Raw genomic sequence first — 12,130 nt, forward strand, 5'->3', positions numbered from 1 at the left:
GAATATAGCCAGTTAACCTGATACAGTACACACGGTTACAAGTAACAAATCACAACTAAATACATTTGCAAGCTCGAGTAAACGAGGCAACTTTAATCGCACGTACTTACACTTTAGAAATGGAGGAAGAAAAACCCATCCTGACGACCATCAGTAAGTTACTCTTTACTGATCCTTCCTTTAACAAACGCTGATGAAGTATTCTTGAGTGTAGGTTTTTATCTTTGGGTAGAGACTCAATATATCCATCTGCAGTGTGACTTCAATCGACCGCCATGTTTGTGTGTGTGCGTGGGTGTGTGTGTGTCTGGGTTTCTGCATCAGAGGGCGGGGCCTCAGGTTTGAAATCTCCCGGGTTTGCGCGTGCATGTGAATAACTTGGTTTCGTTCGTACGTCATGGCGAAACACCTAATGAATCGGTATCAAGGCGACTCGTTTGAAGCACTACGAGTCGACTCTTTTATAGATGAATCAACAGTTTTAGACACTGTACACTAACAGATTTAAGCCTTAGCTGGATACTTCACTTCACTTAGAGCTGTGTTACACACTACATGGAGGGGAATTTTCTAAAACCCATAATATGGGCTCTTTAAAAATACATATAAATACATTTAGATCATTTACTTTAATCATTACTATTGGATTGTGATGAGACTTTCAACCAGCAGAACAAAAATTTTTAATTAATGTATTTACTAACATTGACTAAGTAACTAACTAATTATGAAGGAGCAGAGCCGAAAGGCAAAGCTCTTGATTTACCAGTCAATCTACGTTCCTGCTCTCACCTATGGTCATGAGCTTTGGGTCATGACCGAAAGAACAAGATCTTGGAGACAAGCTGCAGAAATGAGTTTCTTTCGCAGGGTGGAATGGTGCACCCTTATAGATAGGGTGAGGAGCTCTGTCACACAGGAGGAGCTCTGAGTAGAGCCGCTGCTCCTCCACATTGAGAAAAGTCAGCTGAGGTGGCTCGGGCATCTGTTTCCGATGCCACCTAGGTGCATACCTAGGGAGGTGTTCCTGGAGTGACTATGTCAAGAAAAAAACGAGCTAGTTTAAGCCTCGGCTGGGTCAGTTGGAATTTCTATGTGGAGTTTGCATGTTCTCCCCGTGTTGGCGTGAGTTTTCTCTGGGTTCTCCGGTTTCCCCCACAGTGCAAAGACATGCGTTATAGGTGAATTAGGCAGGCTAAATTGTCTGTTGTGCATGCGTGTGAATGAGGGTGTATGGGTGTTTCCCAGTAATGGGTTGCAGCTGGAAGGGCATCCGCTGTGTAAAAAATATGCTGGATAAGTTGGCGGCTGATTCCACTGTGGCGATCTCTGATTCAGGGCCGGTCCGTGGCATAGGCAGTATAGGCAAATGCTAAGGGCGCTGTACATCCAGGGGGCGCCAGAAATGAGCGGTTAGTTGGTTTTGTTTTCAATATTCCTGACACACATTCAGTGATAGATGGCAATAACTCAAAAACCTCTTACCCTAAAAAGATCTAAAGTGTCACACTCAAATAAATGTTCGGATAGATCCAATTGCGAGTGAACAAAGGAATTTATTTGAAACAGTCAAACTTAAAAAAAAAACAGGTGCAACAAAAGAGTGCGGTGCTAGGGGAACAGGACAGGAATCAAGCAGGAAAACAGGCTCTAGCGGGAACTCCTCACGGTCCTAAGCACAGACAGAAACACAGACATGAGCACACACAACGAACTGACAATGAACACTAAACATGTAGCACTTATATAGTCACGATAATGTATATCAGCTGGCGAACAATCAATCCAGCGGAGTGCAGTCAGGCCACATGACCAAAACAATACACGTGGGCCACAAAAACAAAACAAACCCACATGATCACACAGACATTCCGGAAGAGCGCACAAACCTGCAACCGTGACACTAAAGTGTGTTTCCTACAAAAAGACAAAGCTGGTTATGTTTCACAGCTGTCTTTTTTTTTTCGCTCGATATTACGAGCACTGCTCCGTTTAGCCTGGGATATGCGTATAGCCGGGAGAGCTGAGCTCGCGCGGAGTGGAGCTCTCCGTAAGGGACCGTCGGAAAAGTGCTTCTTTTTTTTTCGTTTTTTTTATTTATTTTTTTGCTCAATTCTGCTTGTTTTATTTTAAATACAACTAATTTTCTCTTAAATGAGCACAACAGTTACTAAAGTAGTCGAATGCTTCATTCATTCATTCATTCATTATAGATCTGTGAATTCTTACATTAACACCTCTGTTATCAAACAAAACACAATGAGAGATTCATTTGCTGCTCTTCACTAAATAGCAAATACAATTAAAAGTTAAATAGATTTTATAGCTTTATTTAATTTCTGTATAGGCCGTTGATTTTAATAGGTTAAACCTTTTATTTTATTGTCAATATTTTCTATTGTTTGCTATGTTTTCTATCATTTGAAGCTATTTGTTGTCCCATATTTGAACATCCCAACGTTGATAGATATGACATAACATTGCTAATCATTAAATAGCTATAGTGCTATCTGTTAGTTTTACGTCAGCTAATGTTATGGAAGGGCATAGATGTTTTGGAAAATAGTAATATTAATGTAACTACCCCATCATTCCTTCCTTAAGCAAATGTGTAAATATTAGATCTATTCAGCATTAATGTTAATAGCATTGGCATATTTATCTGACATTTTCCCAGCTTGTAGTAGTCGATCAAAAAGCTGTTTAGTTTCTTTTGACTTTACACTAGCAGTGGAATTTACTGCGATGTGACGGGGCGCCACCTGAAATCTTGCCTAGGGCGCCAAATTGGTTAGGGCCGGGCCTGCTCTGATTAATAAAGGGACTAAGCCGAAAAGAAAAATAATAAATGAAATTTCATAATAATGCTAATCAATCGTGTGTTGGCAATGATTTTCATTGGTTGAACAAACTAAAGCCCCTCCCCAAATTAAAAACAATTGGCTGAATCGTTTGAGCCAATGTTTTAACAAAAAAGTTTTTGGCTGGGCTTCAGTCGTTTGCAGTTAAGTTCACTTCAGTTTCTGTCATTCTCACTGCCGTGTCTTTCTATCTAGTCCTTGTCATGTCGTGGATGTTGGTAAACTCATGTTTTGTCCTCTGGGAAGCCCCAGGGCTGTGTGTGGGCTGTGTGTGTGTGTGTGTGTGTGTGTGTGTGTGTGTGTGTGTGTGTGTGTGTGTGTGTGTGTGTGTGTGTGTGTGTGTGTGTGTGTGTGTGTGTGTGTGTCCATCAAACCACATATCCCGTCTGCCTGCTGAATAATGTATTAGCTTTACATTTGGCACAAATAAGGATTTACTATGTGGAAAATGACTTCAATGCGCCGTTAAGACAAGTGACTCAGCATGTATTGTTCTTGACGGGCACACTGTTGAGGCTGAAATTGCTTTTCAAATTATTTAAATGAATAATTAATTAGCCAGTTAGGTGTATTAACAGGGTTATTATGTGGGATGGCATGTAAAGGATTTATAATGGCTTTTATGTAATAACAGTGCAGACAAGCGATGTTTGATGGCAGTGCTGCTGTAGCTGCAGTTAAAAGAGTGTTGGGAATTTAAGTAAGAGATTTGAGTTTACAGATATTCATGTATAATTTAACACTTTGTGTGATGAACATATACCTTTTGACTATACCAGAGATGTCCAGACTCGGTCCTGGAGGGCCGGTGTCCTGCAAATTAGTTCCAACCCCAATCAGACACACTTAGGCCAGCTAATCAAGCTCTTACTAGGCATTCTAGAAACATCCTTGCAGGTGTGTTAAAGCAAGTTGGAGCTAAAATCTGTAGGACACTGACCCTCCAGGACCAAGTTTGGACACCCCAGGACTATACAGTATATAAAGAATTATTGTATATAAAGTATATATAAAATTACTTCATTAATACAGTCAGTGTCTGTTGGTTCCAACATTTTTAGACTCATGTCAAAGTCCTGAATTTCTAGGGTTAAAAACTAAGATTCTTTATTGGCTCTAATATTTACATTCAACATTCATGCTACATTCCCATTGCACAAATTTTTTTTACAGCAAAATAAGGATATTTACAGTATATATATATATATATATATATATATATATATATATATATATATATATATATATATATATATATATATATATACTTATATATACAAAACAAAACAACACTTATACTTTAAAGGAGAACATTGACGTTTTGAAACAAAAATAACTGAACTGAAACTAAATTATTAAAAATAAACCTGCGAGACTTAAATTATGTCCTGCGGCAAAATTATTTTTATTATACTTTTAGTGATCTGCTTGAGGTAGGTCAATTTATTTTTATGCTTTTGATGAAGCAGCATTCAACTTAAGCTCTTTAGACCATGCGCCTGACTGTTTCTCAGTGTTTCGCCGCAATATCTTTAAATAAATAATTATTTAGGCCTATTTTCATTATTCATTTATTTTTCATTATACGTTTTATGATTATGTACAATAATTGAGGCATAAAATGAGATAGTAAAATATAATCAACAACGATAATGTAAACAAAAACATGAATGAAAATGTCTTATCTTAGTCCTATCAAAATGGCAAACACTGAACATCTCTCTGTGTTTATTCTAAGAGACTGCTTTATTTATTTAAGACTACTTATTTGTGCTGAATGTTTGTGCTTTCATTTTAGTTGTCTTTTATTTCTTCAACTCTTTTTTCTAAAATGAATCCTCTTTGCACTTAACAAGTTTACAATAAAGTTTGTTAACAAATTTTAAATGATTAATGAAGGAATTATAATGCTTTGACTTATTGTTTAATCCCATTTACAAGCACAGTAGCATATTTAAAGCTGCTGTATAGGCTATTTCTCTCCGTTCGCATCCCGTCCTTTTGTGCCCCCTGGCGGCTTATTCACAAACTGCGGTCATACACTAAAAACAGAGCGGCAGCAATTTAAAACGGTGGCGGTATAAGCTCTGACGGTAATGGCCATTTTGAACTCTCACCTACTGTAGATTGCTATGTGTTCTTCATACTTACCAAAAAAGTTTATCTTCTATAATCTGGTCACTGAAAGGCTCTTTGTGGAAATGAAAATGGTTCTTTTCTGTCCTTTTTGCAAAACCCATCCTTATTTTAAGAGTGTAGCCTAGCAACAGGCTCATGCCAAACTCCAAAAGAATCAACTGTTGATTTTAGGCTGAGATTACTTAGAAATGTTTATGCTTTTATTTTCGCTGCCCAGACCTTCATCTAAAAAAGAAATAAAGACATTTACCATGCCCTGCATTAAGGGGTCAGTTTGGCAGAGGCAGTGAAATGTCAGCGGCCGAAGGTTGGCAAAAACCTGCTCAGCAACAGTGACCTACAGAGATGCAGCACATGTCGAAAGAGAGAGGGAGAAAGAGAGAGAGAAAGAGAGAGAGAGAGGATGAGTCTGCGCTGCAAAAAATGCTTTTGTTTCTAGTCTAGATATCTAAAAATTCCTAAATCAATAAGTATTTTCTAGACAAGCACAAAATATTGTCTTGTTTTAAGAAATAACATGTCAAAATGAAGTGTGTTTTTCCTTAAAACAAGCAAAATGATCTGCCAATGAAGTAAGCAAAATAATCTTATGTCAAAAATGAAAAACAATATTATTTAGCTTGTTTTAAGGGAAAACACAATTAATTCCGGCGTATTATTTCTTAAAACAAGACAACATATATCTGAAGGTGCTGTAGACTTGAAATTTTGAAATCCATGTGTGCAAAGAAAACAAAACAAATTAGTTTACAAATGAAGTTATGCATAATAAAATGACACAAGGAAAAAAGTATTGAACACATGAAGAAAGGGAGGTGCAGAAAGGCAGTGAAAGCCCAGACAGCAACTGAAATCTCTCAGTAGTTTTCAGTAAATTGATGTTAGCTGGATATGGAACGTGAAAATATTTTCATTGCATTTTGAAGAGTAAAATGCACAACTCATTCATTCATTTTCCTTCGGCTTAGTGTTTTTTTTTTATCAGGGGTTGCCACAGCGGAATAAACTGCCAACTTTTCCAACATATGTTTTACGCAGCAGATACCCTTCCAGCTGCAACCCAGTACTGGGAAACACCCATAAACCCACATTCACACACACTAGAGCTGTAATCGGGCCATAAAAGTTAGGCCCGACAGGGCCCGAGCCCTACAAAATTCGGCCTGAGCCCGACAAGTACATTCTGATTGACACTTTTTAGAAAGCCCGAACTCGTTTACAGCCCGACATTATTCAGATGTGCACATGCACACAGCTCTTTTGTCTTTTTTCAAGAATGAGTCGTTTTTATGTGTTTAAACTTCATTTATTCATAACAAACGTAGGCTATAGCTAGGCCATTAGAACAAAGAAATGTCTCAGTATAGTCCTAGGTACATACACTTAACCTTTAAATTGGCCAACACACCAATAAAATAAGCCTTTCCTAATAAATTAAATAAAAATGAATTGTAAATGATGACGGGTATTTGGATGAAGATAAAGGCTCTGAGGGATTTGTTTCGCCACATCTCTTCACAATCTGGCAACAGTGAAGCTGTATAATTAAAGTATAATGCCAACATTAGCCTATATATTTTGTCTACATTAAGCATTTGTGCTTTAATTAATATTTAGTTATAATTAAAAAATGTTTAGGCTACGTGTTTTTGTGGAGGAACATTATTGAATCCACTGTTTTAGCGCGGTGCTGCGGTCACTGATGGTGCTCACTGAACACCCTTTCACTGCTGCTGCTGGCCGAGATGCATACTGTTCTGGCTAATTTAGCAAGTTTAGGGTAGGATTGTTTGTTCATCTTCCACCAGCCAAGGACATCCATTTCATTTTCCATGACATCAGTTTTAATGTAGCGAGTGACCTCGTCATCTTCCATGTCAGTTTGCTGTGCATACATTGCTGTTTAGCGCTCTACTGTAATACATAGTGAGTGTATGAGTGACCACTGAAATACCTTTGCTGCTAGAATGACGGTTCTTTTTGGACTGGTGGCTGGCCTGACCGCGGTCAAAATTCACTCTTTTTGACTTCATCATCAATTGTTTTTTACTTTTGCAGGGATGGATTTTAATGTTGTAACAAACGATTTAATTACTTTCTCATGCTAATCGAAATGCATGACAAGACTGTTAATTTACTGCGCAAGCGAAGCCCAGCCTGACCCGCCCCCATCTAAAATGATAGAAATTAAGCCTGAACCCACCTGAACCCGTCGCGTTCGGGCAAAGATCTTCAGCTCTAACACACACACACACTCATACACTATGGTCAATTTAGCTTACCCAATTCACCTATAGTGCATGTCTTTGGACTGTAGGTGAAACAGGAACACCCAGATGAAACCTGTGCCAACATGGGGAGAACATGGAAACTCCATACAGAGACCTTTTATCAGTAACAAAAAAAAAATTCAGCATTCACAAACTCTGGTCAAAGCCATCTGATGTGACCAGACGGACCATCGGCACTAATCCTAAACATCTGCTTTACGGATTAGCCTTTATATTAGCCTCTTGATGGATTTATTTTAACATGATATCCAAAAACACACCCAAACAAGATGACTTTATAATCTCTGACAGTGTTTCCCAGATTAACACTCATCTTTACTGTGATTACCTGCACTGAAAATCCCTATGCAGAGAGTGGAGCATATCATCTGGCTGCATTAAGACTCATTTTCTGTTGGCTTGATTTTCAGCGTTGCTGTCATGCAATATGATGCTATTTAGGGTAGAATTGACTTGGAAAGGAAGTTGAGATAGTAGGTTATTCCCTGTTGCTACTTGAGTAAAATAAATAAAGGAAGAAGGCAAAAATATAAGGCAGTACTTGCAGAGCGGTACTTCATTTTGTCTGTGGGGACTTGATTTGATTGGATGGTTGCGCGTGGAGGATTTCATGTGTGTGACAGGTTGACGGCTTTGTATCAATAAACAGCAATCAGAGAAGAGATTTAGCTGTAGAGGCAGGGGAAGCTAGATTGTTCAAACATTATGGGTTCTATTTTAGTGATCTAAGTGCAAAGTCTAAAGCTGCGGTCACACTAGAGCAGGGGTCTTAAACTCAATTTACCTGGGGGCCGCAGGAGGCAAAGTCTGGGTGAGGCTGGGCCGCATAAGGGATTTCACAAAAAAAAGTCCTCAGATGTCATTATTAACAATTTTAATTATTTCTTCTGAACATGAAGTGTCCTGAACATTAATAGAACATTCAGTGAAGATTATGAACAGTTCTTGCAGCCAGAGACTTGACAGCGCTTCTTCTCACAAATCTGAACCAGGAAGGGGGTGGGGGGGTGGGGGGGTGTGAGGGGGTGTTGGGGGGTGATGTGGGGTGATGTGGGGGGAGGAGGGGATTGGTGCAGATCAGCAGAGTGGATGCGAGCGTACTGATCACCTGTGTTGTCGCGCGTACTGATCACCTGTGTTGTCGCGCGCGTACTGATCACTTGTGTTGTCACGCGCGTACTGATCACCTGTGTTGCTGTGCACCTACTGAAGGGCTGGACCGAAGGTGTGCTGCGTGTGTAGATAGGTAGCTAAGTGGCAGGCAGGGGCGGGAACAGCTTACCTTGGTTCTGGCCGGCGTGAGTTCCCTCATAACACTTCCCGCCCGTCACAGCGTCTAACAAAGGGGCGGGGTGCGTGGTGACGTCACCGGCATCCTCGCCCCTTTGTTTACACGGCGGGTGGGGAATGCCAGTGACTGCTGTGTACGGATAGAATCAGCGGAGCGGGGAGCGCTCTCTCTCCCCGCTCTGCTGATTCTGTCAGTGTACAGCGGTCGGCGCGGGCCACAAAATATTGCACTGAGGGCAACAAATGGCCCGCGGGCCGCGAGTTTGAGACCCCTGCACTAGAGTTTGTGTGTGCAAAATTCTGTCCTACGACTACTCTCTCTCTCCTCAAAGAGTGTTAGTTCAGCATCCCCTGTTCCCCCGCCTGTTCAGTCCACACCTTGATGGTGCGTCGCTGTTCTCCTCTTAACCTGCATCTTTACATCTGACCATTTCTTTTTTATATGGTTCACAGTGCGATGTTCAGACCATAGACTGTAAAATATATGGATGTAGTATCCGTGACGTCATCCATAGGTTTCTGAAGAGCGCAAAAGAAGCCACAAGTAGGCGCGGCCAACCGTCGCCCTTTTGTTCGCGCGTCATAGCACCCACGGCAGGATACCAAACAAGGGCAAAGAGGCGGAGAGTGAGCGGAGCTGCTGGCATTTTGCTTGGACCTGGCAGACAGACTTTTCTTTGGGAGAAACGCTTAATACTTTATCACCTGCGATTCATTTGTGTTCTGACCACTTGTGCTTGATTGTATACTATATCAATAAAGTGTTTCGACTTTTAAAAACACTGCTGTAATACACTGAGCCACTAAGTATTGTTCTTATGACGTTTTTCTACAGGAGGAAAACGCGAAATACGTCCAAACACTTCAGATATAGTCTGTGTTAGTAAGTACAAGACTATTGATGAAATCCAGGCATAACACTGTATGATAACGCTTCAGATGACTGTTCTAGAGCCTACAGCTAATCAATCTGACAGATTCTGGAGTGCATTACAGCTCTAAAGAACATTAAAAATAATAAATGATCTTACATAAAACAAATACATTTATTAGGATGGTATACAAGTATATCATTTCACTCACCAGGGAAACAGAGGCCACGCGAATGGTTTGTGAGCACAATAAAGTGAACACAGCATGCAATATCATCTGATAATTGTAGGAAATTATCCCAAAAGGCAAATGACTGTGTAAAGAAACATTAACCAACACAAAAATGCGATGTATATGCCGAGTTCATTAGCCGTAATCAGCTGAGGTGACGAGACAGCGAGCAGCGAGACCTAGCTGTCACTCAAGTGACCACGCCCTTAATTATGCAGACTTAAAATAACTTAATAAAAATGAAACGGTTGAGTTATAAAAAAATTCACCCCTCTCACAGTTGTCATGATGTTTAATCATTGTTATATGCACCAACGCCATCTTTTGTACCAGGCTGTAAACATGTTTTTATCAGCTGTAAAAATAGCCAATTTCCCATTGCAGTCTAAAATGACCTGCACTTCCTGGAGCCAGCCCCCCAAGGCGAGTCGATGAATTGCAGTTTTAGTTACTTCCGTATTGGCTTCCCGAGGGAGAGCGGGAGGTTGCCGCTTGGTTCAAACCCCACTACGTTAACCACGTCAGCTAAACTCTCCCACTCAATTTGTTTTCTTTTGTTAATAATTCTTGAGGACAAACTTGCAAATAACATCGTTTTTCTCTGGTCTACCTCCGATATTAGCACCTACAGTTCGCATTCTGTGAAGTTTCTCTTACTGCTTGCTTTTGCCATTGCTTTTTCGTTTGGTTTTGCCAAAGTGGAGACATTACCATATTTATACGGGGGAGGTTGCAGGGAGGGGTTTTGACATTGAGAGAATATGTGTGGGATTCCACGTTCGCAGTGTTTCATACATCTAAAATTTTACTGCGTACGCACATTCACAGCTTTGTCCGTACGCAATGTTTTAGTATTAATTAAAAGTATTAAAAGTCTTTGTACATGAGGCACCAGGAGTTTCTAGAGGCAGCCCCTAGAGGCCAGTCAATGAATTGCTATTTTAGGTACTTTAGTATTTGCTTCCTGAGGGAGAGCGGGATATTGCGCTTGGGTTTTACATGCCTGTCAGTCAATATCGGAGGGCGGGGAAAACCGCACTGCTTCATCAATTCAGTAGAATTAAATTGATTTATTTGTATTGCGCCTTTCACAGTCATTATTGTTCAATGAAGTGTCACATCACATTGCGTTGGGCCTCAAAATAGCTGGGATTTGGATTCTACTTTAATGTTAGATGTTTAATCGTAAACTTGTGTTTATATCACTCCAAAATGACTGTGGACACACTATAACATATATCTTATACCATATTTTGTCCAAACCACTTCCAAAAGTTGATTTTGCATGATAGGCACCCTTTAAAACATATATAAATGGCATTGATAAATGTACTCCAAAGCAGAAATAAGTTCCTGGGAGTTTGTTTTTATTGTTCGTTTGTATATTCGCTGCTCCAGCGTTGTCTCATGAGCCTCCTCACATTCATACTCACTCTGCTGCGCTGCTTTCCGGTCGTCTCTGGTTGAATGATGATCTACACTCCCGCTGGCGTCCACTCCGCTTCACAACTCAATTACATAATTGTGTCTTTCATCACTAGTGAACAAGAGGTGAGGCCTCTGCCCACCGCTCATATCAGAGTTAATCCGCAATCAGCTCCATCATAAAGAGATCTTAACCATGACGATCTTTTACTGATATTTCACAATGTAACATGATTCACATTTTCCTATTTTACTATAATTATCTGACACATTTTCAAGTGTAACAAGACAGAAAAAGATGAAGAAGTTTCTTATGTTCACCAAAGCAACATTTATTTGATTAAAGATACATTAAAAGTGTCACACTCTGTGTGACACTTGTAATTTAAATTTATTATATATATATATATATATATATATATATATATATATATATATATATATATATATATATATATATATATATATATACATTTTCATAGTATTTCCTTTATTTTTTTCTGGAGAAGATCTTACTTGTTTTATATCAGCTAAAATAAAAACAATTTTTACTGTTTTTAAAACCATTTTAAGGTCAAAATTATTAGCCCTCTTAAACAATATTTCTTTTGATTGTCTACAGAACAAACCAACTTGTCGAATTAACCTGGTTAAGCCTTTAAATGTCACTTGAAAAATCGTCACCTTGGAATTATAAGGTTCTATCTGCGTTCTGATTGATTTTGAGATATTGAGTTTTTGCATTCCATATTGCAAACAGTGTTGTAACATTTGTTTTTTGAATAAAAGTCTTAAAATGTAAACAATTTATTTAAAAAAACACATCCCATAATGAAATGAATTTGTCATTTAATAAGAATATGTCAATAACTCAATTTTGACAAAAGAATTGACAAAAAAGTTGTCAGTTAGAACCTTTTAATTCTTAGGTGACGAAATATCTAGAATCTTCAAAAATATCTAGTCTAATATTATGTACTGTCATCATGGCAAATATAAAAGATGTCAGTTATTAGAAAT

At 39.1% G+C, this 12,130-nt stretch overlaps 2 protein-coding genes and 1 long non-coding RNA gene across 3 annotated transcripts in view; 2 read left to right on the forward strand and 1 right to left on the reverse strand.

Annotated features, from left to right (window-relative positions):
* LOC147840416 (uncharacterized) overlaps positions 1–12,130 on the forward strand; it is a 976,031-nt gene that overhangs the window by 252,899 nt on the left and 711,002 nt on the right. The gene's annotated exons all lie outside the window — the stretch shown is intronic.
* sv2a (synaptic vesicle glycoprotein 2A) overlaps positions 1–12,130 on the forward strand; it is a 91,163-nt gene that overhangs the window by 13,428 nt on the left and 65,605 nt on the right. The window lies entirely within an intron of this gene.
* Positions 1,335–12,130, reverse strand: part of LOC147840419 (uncharacterized) — a 41,625-nt gene continuing 30,829 nt past the window's right edge. Inside the window, exons 2-3 of the long non-coding RNA XR_015512306.1 lie at positions 1,905–2,808; positions 1,335–1,496 (exon numbers count right to left, since the gene is read on the reverse strand). This is a non-coding gene — a long non-coding RNA (uncharacterized LOC147840419). The remainder of the gene's footprint in view (positions 1,497–1,904; positions 2,809–12,130) is intronic.

This window comes from Danio rerio, chromosome 16 (genome assembly GCF_052040795.2).
Source record: "Danio rerio strain M-AB ecotype USA chromosome 16, GRCz13ab, whole genome shotgun sequence".
In the NCBI taxonomy this organism is placed as follows: Eukaryota; Metazoa; Chordata; class Actinopteri; order Cypriniformes; family Danionidae; genus Danio; species Danio rerio.